This window comes from Chiroxiphia lanceolata, chromosome 3, assembly GCF_009829145.1.
Source record: "Chiroxiphia lanceolata isolate bChiLan1 chromosome 3, bChiLan1.pri, whole genome shotgun sequence".
Taxonomy (NCBI): domain Eukaryota; kingdom Metazoa; phylum Chordata; class Aves; order Passeriformes; family Pipridae; genus Chiroxiphia; species Chiroxiphia lanceolata.
In genome coordinates, this window is record NC_045639.1 from 2,760,793 (window position 1) to 2,784,369 (window position 23,577).

General features: G+C 44.5%; 1 long non-coding RNA gene across 3 annotated transcripts in view; it reads left to right on the top strand.

Annotated features, from left to right (window-relative positions):
- Positions 1 to 23,577, top strand: part of LOC116783783 — a 258,934-nt gene that overhangs the window by 199,877 nt on the left and 35,480 nt on the right. For all 3 annotated transcript variants that reach the window (XR_004355828.1, XR_004355830.1, XR_004355829.1), the window contains exon 7: positions 7,282 to 7,341. This is a non-coding gene — a long non-coding RNA (uncharacterized LOC116783783). The remainder of the gene's footprint in view (positions 1 to 7,281; positions 7,342 to 23,577) is intronic.

The window sequence follows — 23,577 nt, forward strand, 5'->3', positions numbered from 1 at the left end:
CTGATCCCACAACGTTTGCTCCTGCTCGGGGCTGCTCCTGCCACTCAGGCTGACTCACACCAGTGTGGCAAGACCCAGCCTTTAATTTGCAAATCCCAGGAACGGTGTGTGTTAATCAGACACCTCATCAGTGAAGGGAGTGCTAGATCTGTAGTAGCTGCATGGTAGGGCTATAAATACAAGCTAGATTTCTTGAAAACTTCCTTGCAGAATTTTGTCCCTAGAAGGGAGGACGTTATTTCACTGCTGTCTGAGTCCTGAATGTAAAATTTCAGATTAGAACTAACAAAAAAAACATAATAATGATTTTCATCTGTGACGTTTCATGCCATGTGTTTATAACCCTGTTACTGAAGCAATATTTGACAGGGGCAGTTAAAAAATACTCTGATAGTGTTTTTTTCATAAGGGCAGTTAATGAAGGTCCTTTGCAAACCCATAATAATTTAGACAGGGCTTCCTGATGAACAGCTTCGGTATGACAGAGTTATTTCAAATGCTGATCTAGGTGCATGCTTGGACTTGTCAAGGTTGCCCTTAGTGAGGACCAGTCCCCTACAGACAATTCTGTTTTCACACTGGAGCCGTTGTTGTGTCTCTCTGTTTAAGTGCTTGACAGAAAATGTCCACAGTTAGGCTGTGCAGAATGTACACTGTCAATTTGTAAAATCTTTCCCTGTGACTGTGTTGAAAGAGGGACTTTGTCACAGGTTTTCTCTTCACAGCTCCACAATTTAAATTTTTCCTGTTTTGTCATGTTAATGTAATTCGCTTAAAATATTTAAATTGTCCTTAATTAATTGAGGAAGGAGATTGCCATCGTGGTGAAGTTGCAGGCAGCGTGTGGAGCAGGAGTGCCACGATTTTGGTGAGCCCAGGTGATGAATGGTGTTGACGTGAACGGCTGCAGTTCCACAGTGTGTAATACACAAATTACACCGCCATGTGTGTTCCTCTGTGTTATGAAAGCCTTTTGTTTATACATACCCAGCTATACATTTACACATTATGTAAATAAACACACATATGCCCATGCAATTTAATTGAATATATGGCTATGGGTTAAGAGGCATGTTACTCTGATGAAAAACATCTTATGGTACGGAGTAAAAATATTTCCGACGTGCTTCTGAGCCTCCTGTAGAATTTAAGAGGGAACTGCAGAGATTTCTTTAAGGTAGTGGTTCAAACCATTGAATAGGAAGGCCTGGTATTCTTCCAAAACCTCGAGGCTCTTGAGTGGCATTCTCAGAAACCCACTGAGTTTCACTTTTTTTCAACTCCTTGTGTTCTTATTCAGTTATGAGCTTTTCCACTGATCTTTGGTGTACACAAAATGGTGAGTTTTGTTTCATGTTAGGTACGTTCTTCTAAGGCAATGTGCAAGAAATTATGCATGTAGATCAGCCTTTCCAACCACAAATACCCCAAAAACCGACATAAGGATGTCAGTGTAGTGAGAAGTTGCCCCAGGTGGGTTCAGTCGGCCTTGGGGGTGCAACATGGTCTTTGATGTGCTGAGAGGGGCATGGAGTGATGGGCTAGTGGTGCCTCCTACCCACTCATCCATGCGGTTGGATGGGCCCAAGGAGGTGGTTTCCCACTGGAAAAATGCCTTGAGGAGCTGCAGGAGGTGGTGAACCCACTGCTGAGCCCCCGTGGCAGGGAGCTGTTGCTGGACCTCCACCTGGGCTGCTGTTGCACGTGGTTCCCCTTCTCCCTGGTCCTCACTGGGGCGCGAGGGGGGCCTGTGGGGCCGTGGTGTCTGTTCGTCTCCACGCAGGGCACCACAGGCCACCCCGCAAGGTGACGCATCTTGCTCTGGCAGAGCCCAGATTTGCGTGTCTGCCTCACAAAGGAATCTCTTCTTTTGCTTTGTGTTTGTTGTTTTTTTCCCCTCCATCTCAGGCGCTCAGCCGGGGCTCCTCTCCTCCAGCTGTTCGGTGACACCGCGCAGCCATCAAACGCTGCAAACCCGGATCAGAGAGCAGCAGTGACAGACTCCCTGGTGCAGGCAGGCCAGGTCCCAAATCTATTGTTCATACCAGAAAGCTCAGCAGAGTGACTTGACAGGTTTTTAAAGCACTGGAGAACTTCAGCAGGAAGTTTCCTGCCTTTCCTACCCCTCGCTCTGCCTCGAGTCAGAGGCAGAGCTTGTGCCATTTTAGCCATTAACAAAAAGGGGGGTGTTGTGGGTTCTGGGTGCAGGTACTCACAGATAATCAGGTGTGTGAGAGTCAGCAAACCCTCTGCATGTGAGGGCTGACACTGGGATGCTTTGTACTATTGCATTCAGACACCGTGTTCTGAGCGTCTTTGTTATCGTCGCCTGATAAATAAACAGCCCTAAAATTACAGAACTTATTATGGTAATTGAGTGAAGAAAAGGAAATACAAACCCTGCCTCACTATCTATTACATTGCCACTGCTAAAGTTGCCTAAACCTGTGCTACTCAAATGATATTGTAATATTAGCCTTCTTTCTTTTTTCACAATGATTGTTTTCTGTCCATCTCAAGCTGGATGTCAGTTCATTTAGATTTACATCAAGTAGTAAATTAAAATAATCACTCAGCAAACACTCTCAGCTCAGTTTTCTCTTTCAGTCAGGAGTTGCGAGAGATGCTTGAAGCATTCAAGCAGAAAATATTGCTGTCTAGATATTTGTCCTCTGGGTGATAAAGGAGGCATTGTCTTGGGACCCACTCAGGCCTCGGAGCTGATAGTAGCTGTGCATCACAGCTGTGAAGTGCGCTTTGTTATGTGTCTGAGGATTAGGGTTCAGGACCTTGTTTTTCTTGAAATACCAGACTGATCAGAGCTGCATATGTTCGGGGGAAAGCAGAGGTCGATGGTTCTCTGTCCACATTTTTACTAGATTATTTTTGGACAGAACTCTGGGAGAATACCCTGCAGCTTAAACCATCCCAAGAGTTTTTCATATTCTGCATTATAACGGCCGTGGAAAAAAAGGCTGTAGTTTATCTCTCTGCATCTGAAACAAAAGACTCACAGCACCGCAGACACGCCGGGCTTTGGACCCACGCTGGAACAGCCTGAATTCTGCTCCTTTGTGCTCCATTTCCAGTACAGCTGCCCATTTAGGAGCACAAATGCACCTTGATGTAGTAACCAAATCCAAAGAATGTCTGGCCTTAAGGATGGCACAGATCGACGGTTAATGTTAAAGCAAGGGTGGCACTGGAGTGGTGTACAGAGCAAGGGCTTGGGGGGACAAAAAAAGGCTGTTCTGTGTTTCTAAGCTGGCTGTTCCAGAAAAAAAAAAAAAGTGGATTTATTTTTTCTGTTTAAAAAATTAATCTGCATCTTTTTTCCCACTACAACCAAAACCACACAAACAAAAAAACAAACAAAAAAAACACCCCACCCTAAAACCCCATAACCCAGCAGTATTTATTTTGGCAAAAAAAGCTATGTACAGGAGCACTCGTAGTGAAGATGCTGTGGTGAGGGAAGAAAGTACTTCCATTACAGCTGAGGTGTGAGTAAAGACTGCAGGATCTGGGCATGATCTCAGCCTTGGGAGCAGCTTCCTCTTTGTGGCAGCACGATGGGGGAGTTTGTGGGATTGAGGATTTGGGGCCAGGCTCTCATCTCACTTATGTTGGTCTGATACCACAGGAGCTAGCTGGGTCTTCCTGATAAATAGAGGACTTTATGTGACTCTTTTGTTGCAAGGAAATGTACATGCAGACATTGCAAATTCACCTTTCAGTGTCAGTGTGAATCTCTCCCTTCCAGAAAGGGGCTCTGGTCAATAGGCAGAATATTGCCCTTGAAATGATTAGTGTTAATTGTGGGACTCCACTGATGGGGTGGAAGGGAGAACAGCATTTGCTCATATGCAGTTTAATGCCTGAGGATTGGTTGCAGGTATTTCTCTGCTTGAAAACATGTCAGTGGGCACAACTTTTGACCCCATCAAGCTTCTGCATGAATTCTGAGAGTCATCCATGACTTTTAAAACTAGGCCTTCCCTTCTTCCATGGAGCCCCATCCCTGCCCAGCATTGGGCCTGCACATCCTGCTGTAGCTTCAGGTCAGTGGGGTGGCTCAGGGGCTCCTCTCTCCATGGAAGGGTGAGCTTGGAGCTGTGCTCCAGGGCACCTGGCAGGGGCTTTGAGACAGTAACTTGAGCTCAGGGGCTTTAATGAATGGCAATGGACCAAAGAGCTCCTGGACGTGTTCTTACCAGCCCAGTCTTTTTGTGGATGTCATTGCCATTCAGAGGGGGCACCTGGCAATTTTCTGGTTTTATGGTCATGGCAAGAATGATCTAGAAGTATTTTTTTTGCGCCTAGACAAACTGGTTTCCAAGTGACAAAAGAGTCACTGGAGCAGGATGTGCAATGAGGAGCCTTGGTCAGAGATGGACCTGTGTAATCATTGTTTGAAATAAGCTCCAGGCTCCCAACCTAGATTTGTGTTCTCATCCTGTGTTCTGTGGGACATCCTCCTGCCCTGCTGCCCCGATGTGCTCCTCTCCTGAGGGTTGGTGTGAAGAGGATGTGCACAGACCAGAGCAGTGCCACGTGGAGGGGAGGAGATGATTCCTCATTTCTTCATGTTCTGCCTGGCAGAAGTGATTTGCTGCAGTTGTGCCTGCAGAAAGCTGGCATCACGTGAAGGCATTTATCACTGGAAATATGCTGATAGCAAACCTTCAAAAAATCATGGAGTAGCAGTCAATGTGTCCTTTGTTTATAAGTAGTCTTTTATATTTAGGGATTTTCCTTCACTTCTGCTTCCTCCTTTCTTAGGAAATGACCACGGGGTACTGACCTCTGCTTTTGTGCTCATAGAAATCCTCCCTCTCTCTGTTTTATTTGTCCTCTGGCTTTTTTATTTTTTTCTCAATAGTTTTTTTAAATGCAATTTGGTTTTCTTTTCTTGTGCTTTGAAAAGGTTTGGTTTACCCTTCCTCACTCGTGCCAGCACAGCTATCCATCAGTCCCTTTTCTCCTCGAGTTGTTGCTACTGGTGAGGTTCCTTTATTACTACATTTTCCAGGCATTTTCCCCCTTCTTTCCTAAACCAGTTTTATGTTTTGTTTGTCTGTCTCATACTTATCTTCTTCCCATATTCTGGGAAAATATATTAGAGGTGCCACTTACTTTTCCTCTCTGATCCCACTCCACAGCCCTCAGAAACAACAGAAAGGGGAATTCTCTTGTTAATTGCATTAAAAAAAAAAAATAGGAGAGAGACAATTTCCTGAATGAAGGAAAAAGAAAACCTGCCAGGGCAGAAGGCACCTACAGCCTCCAGCTCCCTGTGCAAACTCACATCTGGGAGGCAGAGACATGAAACCTTCCCCTCCTGGTACCTGTTCCCTCTGCTTGCATGAAGGAGAGAGGGGCCAAGATATTTCAGAGTGTAAACTGTCCTACCAGTAATTACAGCATCTTTGTGGATTTATATCAGCTGAAAATCAGGTCTCAGAGTTTTATGTGATTTGAGTTCTTTGTGGAGAGAATTACAAGCATTCACACAGGCCTATCACGACACTTACTGAATTATTTGAAGGATACATTGTTTCCTAGATATCTCAGTACCAACATGAATGTGGAGTTGCTGAAATTATCAAAATATTGACATAAAACCTGATGCAAAATGAGACATTGTTGTCTGTGAGTGGTGTGGCTTGGGGTTTTTTGCTGCTGTCACCAATCACTGCCATCAGAGCCCAGGCAGTGGAAGGGGGGATTCCCCTAGTTCTGAGCAATGGGGGAAAAAAAAAAAAAAAAAAAAAGAAAAGAAAACAAAAAAAAAGGGGAGATAATTTCCTGACTGCAGGAAAAGAACTACTGGGGTAGGAGGTTACCAAGGCCTCTATCTCCTTGTGTGTAGCTGAAGAGAGTATTCAGAGAGTTCAAACACAAGTAGGAGATCTCTGAGTGCAGGAAACAAGCAACGTAGCACGAGGTGAGAGAATTAAGCACAGAGCAGGAGGGCAGTTACCCCGTGTGCACCCACCCCCAGCAAGGGAGGTATCTAGCAAATCCTTGAAAGGGATGTCTTACAAAAGCTTCATTATAAGCTCTTGCTAATTTGAGAACTGTCAGGAATGGCGGTATTATTTTCCACTCAGCTGTTGGGATCTGTGTGTGTGTATCTGATCAAATGGCACCTTCCAAAAAACACGAGCAGTCCTTGATAAAGCCTTTGTACGGTGCCTGGAAGAAGGGCACCCCTTCAGTATAAATAAGTGATATTTTAGTCTTTGTTACGTAACAAAATCTCAGTATTGTGACTGCTGTGATGGGACATGAGCAGCTGTGCCTGTTTGCTGCCATACAGGTTGAGGATTCACAGCAGGATAACCCACTCCTGGTGCCTTTCTGCTGGAGATGGGCTGAGATCCACAAAGATCTGTGAAGTACTTCTAGGTCAATATTAGGAAATACTGGAAGTATGCAAATGGTAGGAAGAACCAAGTGCCTTGCATTTGAAGTTTTCCTCCCTCTAACAATACAAATATGTTCTTGATGCTCTCCTGGACTTGCCTGGTGACAGTGGGATCTCACGGTGGGTTCCCTTCTGCATGGGAAGTCAGGTTTCTGAGCAGCACCGTGCATATTCCACACTAAAAGGGCATCTGAAAAGGCAGACTTGGCTGCAGCTGCTACCTGGAAATCCAGAGGCTGTTGTTTTCCTTATTTCATCTGTTGCTAGTCAGCTGGAAAGCACAGTGACCTATGAGTAATGTGGTCATCCCGAAGTCATGCTGATAAAACCTTTACACTGCTGCCTCTTGCCATCTCTCCTTCTCTATCTCTCTGAGATGTTCTGATCCAATCTTGACTTCCTTTGAGGTAGGGCATTCTGTCTTAATGCCCTAACCTCCTTGGAGAGCCAGAGAGAAATGATTTTGAGATGGTTTTTTGTTGTGCTTTTGCCTGATAGACTTGTCTGCAGGGCTTTTATACCAGCCAGAGAGGATGTGTCTCTGTGGCAGTAACCCAGGGGCCCTTTAGGATACTGCTCCTCTCAATTAGTGGCTGCTATTGAAGGCATAGCAGAAGCATTTCCAAATCCCAAAATGTCAGTTTGGTCCTATGGTCAGCAAGCCACCAAGTGTAGCCTAGAGCAACCTAGAGTTGGGAGGTAGCAAATCTCGGTTGGTCTTTGCTCTCTCCACCTTCTTGGCAGTACTGTCCATATCCTGGCTGCCACCAGGCAGTCAGTTACTTGGAATATTTGTAATTATCCGAGTTTGTTTGTGCCACTAATAAAAGTTTCTTGCTTTCTCTTTACAGATCAGCATGGTGGATTTTATGGAGGATTTCTACAGCCGAGGGATAACTGCGAATTCCCAGGTAATTGGCATTTCTTCTGCTTCTTTCATGAGCTGCCCTGGATGTTGTGACTTTTTCTTTGATTTTAGGCTGCAGTCCTCTCTTCTAATGCCCTAAACTGCGCACCTCATGATCAGACTGTTGTCCTGAGTTGCTTTGAGATGCAAAGTGAAGGAAATTCTGGTTACCCACTCAGAAAGCAGCTCTCCTGTCCCACCAATGCAGACTGCCAGTTCATATCTGAGGGGATTTGCTTGCACTTTATAATGGGATAAACAGTTGAACATTTACTGGATAAAGAGCTGTCTTTCTGGCTGTATGATCCTGCCGTAACTTCATGTGCTTAATGGTGGAACTCAACTTTCTTGTCCTGAGGCCAACACTCTCACTCTCTGACGGGACACAGACCCCCTCAATTTCTCACCTTTTGAAAGGGCTGAGGTTTTACTGTGGATTTTTGTCGTAGATTTTAAACTGTTTCATGCTTACATTAGCTTTGTGATGTAATGAGAAGCTGCAGGTCAGGTAAGGAGGTGCTACAGTGGGGACCCGCAGAAGAGCATTGGGTGTGATGGTTTGAGAACCACCACATCACGATAACATGAGACCCCAGTCCTGCTGTGGTGCCAAGCCCGTGGCAGGAGCTTTGTGCACTGCCTGACAAGGTTGTTGAAGGCACAGCTTTAGGAGTCAGATGAAAGCAGAGTGTTTTTCAGCTTGGCACCCGTCCATCCTCGTTATGATAATGTCGGCATTGTGAGCTCCTCGGGGCAGGGCCTGTGGCTTTCCCTGTGTCTTGAGACTCTCCAAGATTGTGGCCAGCATTCTGTGAACCAAAGCTAATAAATCAAAGCCAGTTTTTCCTCATGTGCTTCAAAACCTACTCCATTTTGGAACGAGAAAACCACGTACAGCTCACTGCAGGCTTTGTCAAATTATTCCTCCCCTTCACACTTGGACTCTTCTTCATTTTCCACACACTTAATACTCACCCAGCTCCTTTCTGTAACTGGCAGCTGATCCAATTACACACTAGAGGTAGAAATACTGAAGTCTTACAGTTCAAATGTGGAATGATATGCATAGTCACTTTGTCACTCAAATCCTTAAAAAAAAAAAAAGAAGGAAAGAAAACTCGGACTAGCTGGCCATAATTAAGGGCAGAAAATAGAGCACACAGCTAATATGTCCCTGGTTTGCCAGTACTGGGATGTCACAAGTACTAGTCAGGAAGCCAGAGCCATGTGGCTTCCCAGATAAAAAGGCTGGCTTTTTACTTCTGGGGCTACAGTTCAAATCCAGCTTAAGGTTCTAAATTAAATAAGACCTTAACCTATGCCAAAACATGGGATCCCTCCAGGTCAGAGCCGAGGTTATTGGCAGGTCAGTGTGATTAAGCCTGTGTTCCATTGCCTTCAGCCCCCTTAATGGCATAAATAAAGGAATTAAGGCCCAAACCCTGTCTGAAGTGTGTGAGCACCAGCACCCAGGCACAGAGACATGGAAAAAGGAGCACCTGAATTCTCCAAGGGCAGGAACGTGGGCAGGGAGGCACTTTGTGGGAATGGACTCACCCGCTGCTCAGGGGCAGCAGCAGCTCAAAGGCAACAGAATCTGGGGTCTGTGTGTAGCTGTGTAACAGGCCTGCTCACAGAATTGCGTCTTTGGAGAATTCTGGTTCATATTCTCGGCTGGATCTTTGCTCAGAGAGCATTTTGCATTCAGCAGAACAGGCTTGTAAAACTGCAGAGCAGCAGCGGAGGATCTGCAGCACTACCAAAACTGTAGGAACTTTCAAAGCCTCCAAGCTCCTCCAGCTCCCACCAGAGAGCTCGAGATGAGAGTCCCACATGACAGAAAACAAGCAATAATTAAAAATCCTGATTTTGCCCAAAGAATTCCTTTGTTCAAGGTATGTAAATGTCTTCGCCTGCTTGAAAGTTATTTCATTTTTGATAGTTCCTTAGCTCAGTAATCTGAGCTTGGGAATAGAGGAGTCTGAAAGGAGTGTTACTCTGAAACAAAACACCTGTCTTTCAGTCAAGACTAAATTGACAAGCAACAATTTAGTTGTCTAAACTCAGAGCTTTCAGGATTTCAGACTACATAAATGTCAAGATGCCTAGGTAGGGCTCAAAGGTGAGCGACAGTGTAGGCAAATATACATTGGAACTTCAATTATCCAACCCCTGATCACTCTCAGTTACCTGAAGTTTAAGCATGTCTTCCTTCACTCTTGATTTCCACATTTTCTGTAAAAACCCTTTGTACTGAGTCACCTCTGTCTTTGCCCAGCAGAGTCTGTAAACTTTTAAGAGCTCGTCTCCTGAGGAGCTTAGCGTGTCTGCCAGATCACAGCATCAGCAACCCCTCTCTGACAGAGCCTGTAATTATCCCTTCATGTTACCTGGTACACTGGGATAGAAGAATTAAAATAAATAAATCACTGTTTTCATCTTTGCTGTCTCCAGCTCCACTTTTCCATAGGCACCTTCCTCCTCATACAGTGTTGTACCTGTGTGGAAATGCCTTCCTTAAATGATTCCTCATAGGGAAATCATGTCCTCTCATGAGCAGCCAGAGGGTGGGATGGACTTTGCCAGTTAGCAAAATTCACCCTTAGTAGTTTGGATTTCAGGGACCAAAATCTTTTTTTCATTGTTCTCCTGTGACATCTTTGACATTGACTGATATCCAAGAGCCAAATATGGCTCGATATCCACAGTTTTGAACCTTAAAAAGCTGCTGAGATCCCAACCAAGACCCTCTGAGAAATTTTGCTTTGCATCTTCCTGCCTTCAGCACTTTTTCTCAATACATCCCAGTTACTTTCGAGGGGGTTTGTTGTGATTTGATCTCAGGGAGGTACCAGTTCACGTTTTCAGGTCCCTGCACCAGAACTAAATCAAAAAGCTTTGAGTGGCAGAAGAAAATGGCTGGCAGGAAAATATGTGAGGCCCCTTCGCCTGCTTTTGCACCTTTTTATTTTCCAGCCTTATTTTCACCCCATCCTTGGCTTTTATTTGCCACTTTAAGTTTCTCCCAGCGCTTCCTAAGATCTTCTGTTCTCCTCTCTTGGCAAGTTGTGGAGGGAGTCCCTCTCCTTTTCTCCTTGCTCTTCAGCAAGTTTTCCTCTTTATCCTTCAGGGGAGGAATCTCAAACTGAGAAAGGATAGGAGATTTTTGTTTCATCCCCAAAGAGCATCTGAATAAGGCAGACCCCTCTGTGAGATGAGGGGTGGGCTGTGCTCCCTTTCCAGGGACACACTCCGTGCTGGCACTGTGGGATAAAAGCTGCTGTGCAAGCGCTGCCTGCTCTGCAGTGGAGGATTTTTGGGTAGAATGAGCCCCCTGAACAATAAACCAGCCCCCCCCCCGAGGAAGAAAAAGGGGATTTCAGGCCAGGTCAGGCAACGTCTCCCTTCTCCTTGGCTGAAGGCAAAAAGCTTGATCCTACCAGAACAAATGGCATAAGACATGGAGGATCCAGTGCTGCACAGGAAAATAAAATCCTTTTCTCTCTTGAAAGCAGAGTTGCACAACTGAACTAGAAGGCAAAATGCAATCCAGTCATCTGTTGCTTTCAGAATAGGAAGAAAACAAAATTAAATGGGGATATTGTAAGTTTTGTGGGTAAAAAAGGAATCTCATTCCCCTGGCAGGAAACTAATATTGCAATGAAAATATAGCGACAGAAGAGGACCAGACAGTGCCCATTTCAATATTTAGGAAGTTCTAGTGTCTTAGGTGTTTCCTGGCCATCAAAAATTGAAATAAATTAAAGTTGCACTTTAATTGAATTACACAATGACATCAATTTGAACATTAGTAAACAGATGCAATTTTGTGCAATGCTTTAAATTGCGTTTTCTCACATATGCATTTAATTTAAATTTATTGAGATGGTTATTTATGTTAATAAAATAATTAAAAGCAGTTATTTAAGACTAACTATGAAATAGCTGTGTAACTACCTATATTAATAAGACAGTTAGTTAAGGGATAATGTCTATTGCTTTATGGTGTAATTGCAATAAACAGCTGCTGAGTTTGATTAAGAGCTGAAGTGGAGCTAAAGTGTTTGAGCAATCTCCAAAGCTATTTGTTGTAAGTGTACTACAAAGCAACAGCGATTATTCCTATTATACAAAAAGCCACAGCATAAACATTAAAATATAACACACAAGTATAATGCTTTTTTCTTGGGTGATTGGAGCATGTGGATGGTGGGGCTGGAGAAGGAGAGCTGGGGCTTCAGTGGAGAAGAGGCTTGAGGGGGCAGTAATTTTGCTGAAGAGTTTTTGCTCATACTCAGATTCTCACCCCTGTGTGAGTTTACACCTGAGTGGTCAGAGGGGCACAGCCTGTGCTTGTGAGCTGTGTTTTTTTCGGGGGTGGCATCATCTGAAAATCTTTAGCTGGATCCCTTTCAGATTTTATAGAAAATTTTCAACCTCAGCTCCAGGTCTGACCTAGGAATTTCTTCAGCTTTTTGTTGCCATATAAAGAGGGAGAGTCAAGCACGTAGTAAAAACCCTTCTGCAACTTTGACCATGAAATGGCTTCTGCCACTCCATAACTCCATCATTAACACATGAAGCAGACACTTCCTGGTCCCCAGGCATATCCTGCTTTATGGCACTGACACAGACCTAAACCACAGACCATTAATTTCAGTGGGATCAGGTAAGCAAAGAGGCAGTCCTTGGATTGCTGTTGTTATTTACAAACTCCACATTCTCCTGCTGCTGGGAGATGGACTCGGACATAAGATATTTGCCTTTAAAATTCCTGCTATGTTAGGGTTAGTGAGTTTGGAAAGAGGTGCTTAATTACTTAGAAGCTCTTTTATTTCACCTTTTATTTGAGTGCACTTTTGGATGGTGAACTCTGACAGGTTGATTGAGGCACAAATGGACAGGAGTGGTCAACTGGAGTGGGTCAAGTCCTGGAACACGAGTGTGTGGGCTTGGGAGGTTAGAACATGTCCTAGGTGCCCTGCTTCAGGACCTGAGCTCCTGTTCACATTACTGGCACTTGGGAATCACTCAAACAATGTTCTCACTTTCACCCACATGCAAACAACCTTGGGAAAGAGGGATGAGTCCATCACTGCTCTAAACCAAGCTCAGGGAATATGTATCCAAGTCCATTTGATCAAAACCCACCAGTTCGTTTGCATCAACGTTGATGGGTTTTCACATACAAATGTTAAAAGTTCAAAAGGGGGGAAAAAAAAAAGGTGTTAGCAGCAGAGTTACACTGGTTTCCTCCCTTTACACCATCTATCCTGGAAGAGATAAGGTATCTTGGGCTAACCAGTTGGAAAAGCCGACAGGAAAAGGCAGCTTGGCAAAGTCCTACGCACAGTGATTAATCCAAGTGCCAATTCTCTGCTAATCTGCTGTGGAATGGTTTTGCTCCTGGTTTATTAAGGAAGCAGGTTTGCAGGTGGCTGGGTACTGAGGGGGTGTGTGCCTTGCTGGGCAGATTCCCTGCTGTGAGAGCAGGGCTGCCTCGAGGATCTTCCCAAATATTCTGAGATGGAGCGCGGGACCCGCTCGGCTCTGCCAGCTCCTACCTCGGGAGCAGCTTAGGCAATGGCAGGAAAGCCCACCCAGTGCACTCGCCTTGTTAAGCTTCTGGGGCTTGCAGGCCTTCCTAACTCTGCCCTGGGGAAAAACTGTGTAACAATGGATAAAAGACTTGGGCCTCCCAGCTTAGTTACAAAGGATTCTCTTCACTCATCCTCTTAGTGAGAAATCCAGTTGAATGCTTTTTGAAATCTTTCAAATATTAAAAATAAAATAAATCTTCTTATTCTGTTCCCCGGCAAGATTCTTGACTGCAGTGCCATGTTGTCACACACTTCAGGTCCTTTAAAATGTCGAAAGGACCCCCCTCAGTGATGTGGCTGCAGCCAGGTATGCAGAGAAAAGGTTATTCAATTCTTTGTGTGCCTTCAAAAAGTTAAAGAAGAAAGCCCAATGAGCCCTGAGAGGGGGAAGATACAGTGGATATTAAAATAATTGGGTGTCAAGCTGCAGAAGGCTCACTGCTACTGCCTGGCTTGGTTGGGATCTGCTTTGGAAAACAGCTAGTTTGTGTTTATTTGTTTCAGCCAGAGAGGGGGAACTATTGCTACTTCACTTGGTCACAGGAACATAGCAGTTTGTAGCTCTGAACAGTTACTGCAGAAAATACTTGTCAAATCACTTGTGAAGAGAACCAAACACTCTGTTCAGCTGCCTGAGAAACTGGTTTGCTTTCCACTTCCTTCTCTCCTGAAGTGTTATCTGCTCCCTTCCCTTGGAGCCAAAGTCAGCCTAGAGGTGCTCTACTCCCTCTTTGCACGTGCTTTTCAACCCAGAGGGGACATGACACTTCAGTACACACTTAAATTCTGAAAGAGCTGGGAAAATGAAAGCTGTCCACGTGTGCCATCATCAAGGGAAACCATCAAGTGACTCTGCTACTTGTGATCTTAGAAGTCAGCTTTCCTTGCATAGAAATCTTTGACCAAGCGCGTTGTTGTCGTTGCTTTGAGAAGAAAATTTCTTCATGGGAAGCTCTTGCAAGCAGCAGTGGTTTGTTCTCTCTGCCTTGCTGTCTCTCTCCCCTCACAAGGAGCTGCTGAATATTCAGCATCACCTGATTTTAAACTCTTTCTTTAAAGTCTTTGGTGCCTCTCAGTCATTTCAGAGATCGTGCTGGTGTGTTGCTCTACTGCCTGGAGTTAGAGCACATGGCAACCTGAATTTTTTAATGGTAGGGATTTTTTGCTAAACTCTATGTTTAGATTCATGTAAAAAACACATCCACTTGCCTTGTTAGGTTTTGGTTGGGTTTTTTTGGGGGGAGTTGGTTTTTTTTGACATCTTGCTGTCTCTGAATTTAGCTTTGGTTCATTAGTAAAGGAAATAAATAGCCACATTTCTTATTATTCACACTATTACAGAGTGTATTCCAAGCCCATACATATCCTGCAGCTTGTTAAATAATTCTTTATCCTTTAAGAAATTCCCATTAATCTCTGACCAAGAAGAGCAATACTAAGTTAGTTAGTCATCATATATAAAAATCTGAATCATTTTTACAAGTATCTTTAATGGCTTCCATTAATTACGTGTCTTCATAAAAAAGCTGCCCTTCTCAAACACAGCATCCTTTCATTCTTCAAGAGGATCTAATTTCTGAAACAACAGAAATTAAGGCACTGATGCTTTGTTTGGGCAAATTAAGCAGCAAAAAGTACTCACACAGCTCAGGCAGAAGGTGCAGGAATCACGTGTTCTATTAACTTGTCAGCTACCTTGGTATTATTAGCAAAATTTTACAAGTCAGCCCAGCTCACTGCTGTGATTAGTGCTCCACTGACAGCAGAGTGCTCCGTGTGGACTGGCCTGGGATTTTGTCTGCAGCCCAGGGGAAGAGGAGGTGCCTTCCCTGCTGCTCCTGGCTTTGCCCCACATGTCCTTGGCTCAGGTTCCATGGTGGTTGTGCGGTCAGCAAGGACACAACACACCCTTCCCATCCCATCCCTGCCCGCCCTGCTCCAAGGAGCGCTGTGTTTCCCTGTGCTCAGCAGCACCAAGGGGCGTTTTTAGGGTCAGGTGATGTTTTAGCCTGCTCATTCTCTGATCCAATATGTATCTACAAGTGAGAAAAACATTCCCACCAGGGCTGGGTGGGCAGGACCAGCCCTTTCAAGGGCAGCTCAGACTTCTGGCGGATTAACGTGGCTGTGAACCCGCGGCCGGGATCTTCGCATCACCCCGTCCTTTTTTCCTTGCTCTTTGTTAACCTAAGTATTACTTGGCTACCTTAAACCCACAATAAAAGACAACATTCATTGCCCTGCCATCAGAGCTGCGCTGGACAATGTTTTCAAGACTCTTTCAAAAGGCATCTCCTCTGTGTTCATCTGTCTTCCTCTGCAGACACCAGAGGCCCCGAGTAACGGATAAAAAGGTCAAATGTAAAACAGAGGCCGCCTCTAACCCTTCCTGGCCTCTCTAAACCCTTCCATAGTCCATAGGCTGAGAAACACTGAAAGAGGAAGGATGGCACTGAAGCCTCTTCCTCCCCTGTTTTATTTCAGGTCAGGTAACCTTGCTCACTCTTGTGGAAAGCATGAGGAGCTCCAGGAGGGATTTAAAGAAGAGATCTTCCTCTCCCGTTCAGGTGAATAGTCATGAATTAGACTCTTGGGAGACTAAAGCAGTATAAATACATAAGGAAATCTTTTGATTACACATAGTGTTAAAAATGCTAAAAATACTTCTACTGCAGTTCGTTCTGAATTTTTATGTATTTACTTATTTATCTTAATTTATGCTATTTTTCCCCCCTTCCCTGGGAAGGGAAGACTACCAATAGATAAGGGAGAGAATTTTGTGGTTTTGTATGCAGTATGAGTCCAGTACTTGGCCAAGACCCAGATCTATTGTGGCAAGAAAGTAATAGATGAACTAACTAGGGACTCAGACTCTCTGGCTGCCATCCAAGAAACATTAAAAAATGTAGTACTGCACATAACAAGTAGGAAGATGCATGCAAATGTTGATGTCTTATTGAAAACTGTTAAGTTATTAATATGTTGGGTTTATAGACGTGCATTTGGATTTTAAAACCTGCTGTCTAAGTTCGTACCCTGTAATTACCTGCTGAACTATATGTCTGAAATAATATTTAAAGCAGTGTCACATTGGCGAGGTAGTTGTGGATGCAATGACATGTCTGGATCCCTGGACTGTTTCTTTTGGGAGCATCAGCTCTGGAGCAGTGGCAGTGGTCCAGTTCAGCTCTCAGGAAGGTTTCTAAGCAATGGCCCTGCTTTGTTTCCTCACTGTCCTTTCCCCCTGCAAAGAAGCAAGTCATGCATGTGACCCTGAGGACCCTGAGGGTTCACTGTCCCTTGGTTCATGTGAAAGATGTGGGTCAGGAGCTTTTCCTTCATTGCCAGAGGTGTCCTTGCCATCTTCCACGTCGATCTCAACATTCCCAAGGGTCTCTTGTTGCACACTCAGCATTATGTCCAAAGTAGATGTGATCACAAAAGATTCCATGCAGAGAAGTGCATGGAAACAAACAGGCCAGAAAAGTGGTGAGCTCCAGTTGAGACAGTTCCTGGGAGCAGCCAGTGCTGTCCTGTGAGGCACGACAGGAGTCTGAAATGATAATTTCTTTCCACCACAGCAATAAGCAAACAGTTTCAGTGATTGCACTTTATTCACAACCATAACTATCATCGCTGGCATTCACTAGAGGTGTCAGATCTCTGGGTTTTGTGCTTTTACAGTAGTATTTTATCTCTTTCCCTCTAGAATTATTACTTTTTTAGTAGGGAATAGCTTAATGTTAGGGCTAAGAGGTGAATGGTGGGACTTGGTTTTCCATTTTTTTTCCCCTGACCTTCCTTACTCCCTGTTCCCATCTCATTCCTGCTCAGAGCTTTGTTTGAGCTGGAGGACCAGTTTCATGGTGGTTGTTGTATGAAGTGAGCTGAGCTTGCTCGTGCAGTGGGTTTTTTTCTAATCTCTCAACTCTAATTGTTGCATGCAAATTGTTTAATAAATAATGTTGGACAGAAAAAAAGAAGAATAGATATTAATTAAGAAAAGGATTTAGGCTGACTCAGTCTCATACATGAGACAAAAGGTTAAGTAAATGCCAAGGCTGCTATGCCTCTTCAAACAATGAATATTAGTTTTAGAATCATTAATGTCTGCTTAGAAAACAGAGTCATACTGGAGTCTTGTATGCCAAAATAACCAAGGCCAGGGCTGTTTCTTTTCAATCTGAAGCTAAATTATTCTCCAATAGAGGGCTAAATGTATGCAATTAACAGTGCTAGGTAGGACAACAGGGAATGGCACTTCTAATATGTAGCCAAATTGAGATCAAGTTTTTCTTTAAATCTGGTAACTTGGACATTTAATATGCACAACTGAGCTCTGCAACAGAATTAGTGAAAAGAAGCAGATAATTAACTCCTTCACTGCTTGTCAATGGAGACAGAATGATTAGTCTGCTGTTTACTCATTCCTGTCTTCTAAAGTTGCTGGATCTACAAAAGCAAAGGTTTTTTTCGAGTGCCTTGCATACATGGGCAAAGATGAGGACAGTTGTGGTCTTTATTAGAAAGAGAATTACCACATCCTGCCAAAAAATGCTCTGTACTAGACAAGACACGTTACTTACCACATTGGCATCACCCTTTTAGTGTAAGTGTGCCTCATAATAATCATAATACTTAATTCTCACCCAGAGATCTCCAAGAGATTGAATATTTTTATTCCAAATTTACTGAAGGAAAGTGAAATAAAAGATGGTGCAGTGACTTGCATAAGGTAACTGGGCAGAGCAATGGACAAATGGGTGTGAAGCTCAGCTCCTGAATCCTAGGTAGTGCTAAACTGGAAATTTCATGGATTTTGGTGGGGACATCTCTGAGGTACAGTTTTTGACTGGTCAAGAAGCCAAGTCCAATTGTCCCTGTGTTTCTAGGGTTAGTTTGACTCTGCGAAGTTGAAACCTCTAAAGTTAAGATGTATTTTTACTTCTGTGTGTATCTGAACGAAGTCTGCACTTCCTTGCTCTGGGTTCTGCCTGAGTTAAAGCAGAAGGGCATCATTTTCCATGCCATGTAGCACAGCCTTTCCTCCTGCTGAGGAGGCTTTCAAAGCAGAGCCTTTGGTGGCAGCAGTGACTCCCCCTGAAGTCAACAGCCACCTGCAAATAAAGCCTCGGGTTTGAAAACAGGACACTTCAGTAGCTCAAGTTTTGTTTCTAAGGCTGAAGTGCATTACAGCTCTCATTTAACTGAGTAAATACTATTATGCTGAAGTCCTTTGCATTGTCATCAACAGGAAGAGATAGCTTTGCTCTAGGGCTTGTTTCAGTGAAGGGTCTGTGCTGGAATGTGTTCTATTTACATTTAATATTTGTGCCGTGTCTGGATCTCCCTCTCCAGTTTCTGGTGCTTGGTGCTTTCAAGAGTGAAGAAAACATATCTGGAGAATGGGCCCATCCAGGGACACATGCTCAGGCCCAATTCTGAGCCTTAATACTTTCCTTTTAGGCTTTTCACCTGCTATTACTAGGAAAAAGCAAAGAAGGAGCCAAACACCGGATTGTCCTTTTTGATGTCGAGCTCCTCTCTAGATCAGGGGTTTATTAGTTTGTGCTCAGGCTTGACCCTGTATAAAAGATACATAAAGAGGGCTGACATATGGGATATTTTAACTCTCCATATTTTAGTCATCTTTGTTAAGACCATTTGGAAAGAATCTGTGCGTTTTCTACTGGTGAGTCTTTGTCTTTCTCTTTCAAGAATTTTATTTCTGGAGAGTCTGGATGAATCCAACTGGCTCTGTCCTACCCAGCTGGCCTGAGCACAAGTGGACTCCAGCAATCTGAAGGTCTCTTAACACAGTGGTCCTGCAGGATCTGGCTGAGGCCACCTAGGAACAGCTTCCCTGTGGCTTCAGTGGCCTGATTCACCCCTGGGCAAATATTTGATTTTGAAAATGGTTAGCTTTCACTTATTTCACTGTGTGTTCACGCCAAAAGCCCAGGCATGCCCTTGTATTTGCTAAAGGTCTGGCTCTGGCAGCGTGGCGTGGGAGGATCTCCTGTCATGCAAAACCTGAGGTCAAACTGTCCCCTAGCATTCCTCAGTGCTGCCTTGACAGTTGGCTCTGAGGTGATGTGTTTGATGCCATTAGAGAGAAAATTTTTGGGTTGCTCATTGTTATGGCTTAGTCATGCTCATGATTTTATCCCTCATGGATAGACCTCAGAGCTCGCTGTCTATCCTGACAGGCACTATTCACTGACTCATCCTGTACCCATCGGAATTGTGGCACTCGTGGCAACACTATGTGACCGAGCTGGGGCAGGCAAAAGGTCCCCAGGTCCCTCCTCCTGAGGTCAATAACCACAGATCCTGTTGCTGTGGTGATAGGGGCTTCTGGGATACACATGTGCATAAAGATATGTGCCTCAGACCAACAGAGGAATCCCTAAAATAGTACAGGAGAAGGGAAATCAAGCTGTGTTAGTGTAAGACTGCTCGTGGAGGAGTCACTGGCAACAGGGCCCTCAGTGAGGGCTGCCCCAGCTGGAGCCAGTCCTGCACTGATCTCTCTGGCTGCTCCAGTCCTCTCTTCCCTCCCTCCAGCTGCTCCAGGCCTTTCTCTCAGTGCCTTTGCAGCTGGCTCTGATCTGTGCTCCCTCAGCTCTTGCTGGTGCCTCCGAGCCCCTGCCGTGCTGCCCCACTCAGCCCCTGGTGCCTCTGCTCGTCCCTCCCCGCGGCCGTGAGCTCCACAGCCCCGCTCTGCTGCCTCCAGCCTCACTGAGCACCCTCAGGCCCCTTCTCTCATCTTCTGCCTTTCCTTACTTCGTGTTTCCACCTCCCCAGATGAGCCCTGTCCCACTGCCTGGGTGTGACAGCCGTGACACCACTGCTCCTCCCCTGGCTCGAGGCCGGGCAGGACTCAGCCCTCACATCTCACGGGGGTACAGAGGTGCTCGTGCTGAGCTGGATCTTTCCTCAACAGACCTCACCCGGTTTTGTAGCACAACCAGTCCCATCCATCAGCCCATCTCCAGGTGCTGACAGGCTGGGCGAGGGCCGGGCTCTGCTCCTTGCAGTGTTTAATCCCAGCACCAAGTCACCAGGACACCGTAGACCATTGGGTTCCGTTCAGGCATAATCCCATCATTACCACTGATTTGTTCGCTCCCGCTCCCCACGGAGCTTTTAATCAACTCTCCATCTTTGTGCCTTCACACCTTTACGCTTTTCATGATTGGCTCTGCTACCTTCTGCCTCTGCAATGAAATAGTACCATAGAAATCCTCCTGCCTCTTACATACATTAACAATCCCATTTCTGCTCTCTCTGGTCCAGTGAAGGGATCTCCCTCGCCCACAAAGACACCACTGTCTCTGGTAGGCGCACGGGGAATAGCTTCTATTCATTATTCCCAAAGTCCAGTACAATGGGTTATAATTAGTTACTGGCCTCTTTGGTTTACCCTACCTTCAAAGGCTCTTTTATAGTTTAAAAGTGAAGGGAGATGCTGACATTAATTTTGGCTGTCTCTCCATAGTGTTGTGCAGAAAAGATAAAACTAACATGCAGGTAAAGGGATAAGTAACTCACTAGCTGAAAAAAAAACGAAAAGCAAGCAAATAGGGTCATCATCACATTCATTTCAGGAAAGTAGCGTGGTGTTGGGGAGAACTCATTAGCCTTTTTGTTCTGCATTATCACCATCATTTATCAGCAGTTGTATCACATGTCACAGCCACTATCCTTTCTGGCATCCAGTGTGGGACCAAAGGACTCTGAGGGAATGCTGAGTTTGGACGCCAGGGCTGTGCCGTGTGATGCACTAGGCACTGTATTAATTGTGGCAGATAGAATTTTTTCCAATATACTCCTAAAGGGACACTCAATAAAGCAATGCAGTGTGATTTACCAACTCAAAGAAGCATGGACAAATAAAGCCACATCATGGGCCTGTCCTCCTTTCCCCTAAACCTTCATTTGGTTGTTGGTGCTGGAAGTGTTGCAAGTTGTTTGAAAACAAAACAAGCTCAGCCCACAAGTGAAGAAAAAACCGAAACATTAGGCTAATCAGTCCACACAAACACAGGCTGCTTTCAGTGAAACACTTCCTTCTGGTTATGTCTCCAGTGATGGTGGTCTGTTAAATCTTTAAAGAAATCTGCTGCTTCTTTAAGCTGTGGCTCTCTGATCATTTTCTGTGCACACAGGCACAGCCCTCCACTGCAAAGCAGAGTTTGGGAGGTAGTTTTAGGAATCAGCCAGGAGCTCCTCCATGAACCCAGTCCTTTAATTACCCAGTAGTAATTGCCCACCTCTTGCATCAATGCAGAAACACGTGGGAAGGGAGCAAACTGCAGCCTTGTCCAAGCAGCTGGAGCTGCAGTTATCGGATCAAGTCAGCCCTGTAAGAAAGTACCTGATGTACAAGAGTGGTGCACATCCACCATCCCATCTAAGAGGACGGGAAACAGCATCTTTAGATATTTTGAGCATCAGAGCAGGATGTGAAGGGGCAAGTCAGTGAACTCTCTGACTCAGCTGCTGGGAGCAGCAGCATTTGCTTACCCCCAGGCAGATTGTGAGGATTAATTAATATTTGCAAAGTGCTTTGAAGATGAAAAGTAGCATGTTAAGTACTATAAAGTATTATTAACAGTGATAACAAACTGATAATATTGGAGCATATGAGTCTTTTCTTAACCTTTTCTAGCAAGCCCTTACATTGCAAACAGCTGAACGAGTGACAGCACTACAGCCAGAGTGCCTGGTCCTCTGTTTTCCAAAGCACTGGGGTTGTGCTGGTTGAGCAAGGCACTAAGGAAGTACAAACCACATTCCTTTTCCCCTCTGAGCACTGCACTGAGCAGGAGAAGTGCTCTGGCTCTGGGCAGTGTCGCTCCCTGTGCAGCCACGTGGGGAGGAAGGAGCCTTGTGGATGGGACTGGGTGCTGCCAGTGATGGCTCCTCCTGTCACCCCGTTGGATCTCATGCCAAGAAAACCAGGCCCTGGTGTCAGCCACAGTCAGGAGGAAGTCTGTCAACGTATTTAATTTGAAATGAGAAACAGTTTCAGGCATGTATGGCCCAGGTCCTTAAGGCCAGTTTTCTGGCATTATGAAATATGTTTTTCCTCTGAAAACTTTGAGATCTAAGAATTTCGTCTGGAGTGTAAACAGTAGGACTCTCATGAAGAGTAAAATTTATTTCTTAGCTTGATAGGGTCAAGTAACTCTAACTGGGATTAGCTAATGTTTCACAGAACCTGATGTTTTTGTGGCTGGGGAATCCCTGGAGGAAGGAAGATATCCACGTTTGATGAAAAGCTCCTAATAAAATTAGATACTGCTTCTGAGCTTATCAAAGGAAGATGGAAAGTAATGAAAATTAAAAGTGCAGCTCTGGAATCTTGTAAAGTCCTGACAAGATAGCAATCTGGAATCCAGTGTCCATGGTTTATTTTCCCTTTTTCTGCCCCATATCCCCACGTACACACAATCCTGCACACGCTACCTCTGCTTTTTTCTCCAGTCAGATGACCTTAGTTATGTCCCTCTCATTTTCCCTCTTTGAAGTTCCACCTCTAAACCCCCACCAAAGCCAAAACAAAACAAAAAACCAAACCAAACAAACAAAAAACCAAAAATAAAAATAAAAAGGCAAAAAAAAAAAAAAAACCAGCAAGCAGGCTGGGACAACTTGCCAAATCCCAAACTTTCTCTGATGAGGTGTTGCTAAAGACAGGATTTGCCACCAAAAAAGAAGGTTAAGCTCCAAGAGATCAAATAAAGTTGTCCTGTTCCCTTAATTTCTTTCAGAATTATTAAGTGAAGACCTGGGACATTTTCAAAAAAAGCAGGAATCCTTTTAGGAAAGGGAAAAGGTTTGTGGCTTTGATGATTTGTTTGTGGTCAGTAAGCAAACTAAGGGGCCAGTGTTCTTCATGACTTTTACATGAGCAAATTAGACATAAAATGAAAGTGGAAATAAGAAAGGATGTGTTGGAGAAGGGGAAAGAACTCTCAGTACTGCTAAAAATATGTATTTTTAACTGTTTGCCTCCCTCTGTGCAAGCAGTTAACCTTTTAGCTCTATCATAGACTGGAAATAGGAAAGATTTTCTGATTGTTTGTCCCGTGCCTGTTTTCTGTGTTCCTTTGTGAGACCTTTATCAGGGAGCTTGTTTGTCAGAGACACCAAAAGAAATACTCTGCACTATTCTTTTCCTTTCCATGGGGCTGTCCCAAGATAACCTCTACCATTCTGGATACCGGTCTCTAACAGGAAAGTGTCGGGTTGAACAAATGGGGAGGAACACATGCTGTCAAAACCCAGGTGGGAATGGTGGTTTAATTGCTGCCTGGTGTACAACAGGGATATAAAATCTAGCTGTCCAAAATCTGGAATTTGATCGCTCTTTGGATCATTGCTGATGCACCCTGATACCTGGAGCTCGTAGCAAGGACACTGCTCAGGTTTTCTTTTATATTTTCCCCCTCCTTTTTTCCCCCAGGTTGCTTTAATCTGTAATATCAGCAATAATCACTGTGGCATTGTTGCCTTGGCATTCTTGAAGAGTTAGGAGTGGACTGTAATTGAAGAGTTCATTACCAAGATCAGTTGGCTCCTTGATTACAGTGGCAAGGTGAAATATATATCCTCACCAAAAAGCAACTGCT